Below are 670 nucleotides of genomic sequence, written 5' to 3' on the forward strand. Positions count from 1 at the left end.
TTGAAAGTCATTCTACTTGATGTAGGAAATGATCTTAAATAAGAGTCAAGGACTTTGTTTATGCAATATTTGGTAATATGTTATTCATCTTAGTTTGTAGATTTAAGTTTTCCTCATTGTTAAAAACTAGACCCAATCCCAAAATTAGATGGATCATGAGTCTAAGTTAATTCCTGGATATAAGGTGGTGAGGAGTAAGGGAGATAAAAGTATACTTTCTTTCTTTTTTTTTCAGAGTTTGCATCAGATGGGTAATGTGCCAATGTCATAATGAGGCTTGTGGGAGGCACATGTCACACAAGAGTGTGAACACCCAATCATCACACTTATGAACTAGAAAAGGATCGAAAGTACTGTACATTTTCTTAAGAACAAGAAATATATATGGGTATATGAGAAAAAAATTTCACCATTTTTATGTAAGGGTCGTCTTAAAATAAAACAATGTGATATTTGAATATAGTCTCTTTACTAGGGTTGATCACCCATTCCCACTTTGGGGAGACTGGGGGATTTCCCAAGATTGCAGAACTTTCAGTGCCTAAAATGAGAAAGATCTTGAGAAACTGGGATAATTTGGTTATCTTATATTTCTCTTAATTCTCCCCAGATGACCCTTTCCTTCCACTCGTTTTAAACCTAAAATGGTCAACTATTTTCCAATTCTTAT

General features: G+C 34.0%; 1 non-coding gene across 1 annotated transcript; it reads right to left on the reverse strand.

Moving 5' to 3' along the window:
* Window positions 1-241: 241 nt before the first annotated feature.
* Window positions 242-345, reverse strand: LOC118975467 (small nucleolar RNA U13). The gene has a single exon (XR_005064068.1). It is a non-coding gene; the product is annotated as a small nucleolar RNA U13 (small nucleolar RNA).
* Between the last annotated feature and the right edge of the window lie 325 nt (window positions 346-670).

The sequence above is a fragment of the Sturnira hondurensis genome, unplaced genomic scaffold, assembly GCF_014824575.4.
Source record: "Sturnira hondurensis isolate 20B ecotype Veracruz unplaced genomic scaffold, ASM1482457v3 Scaffold0020237, whole genome shotgun sequence".
NCBI lineage: Eukaryota > Metazoa > Chordata > Mammalia > Chiroptera > Phyllostomidae > Sturnira > Sturnira hondurensis.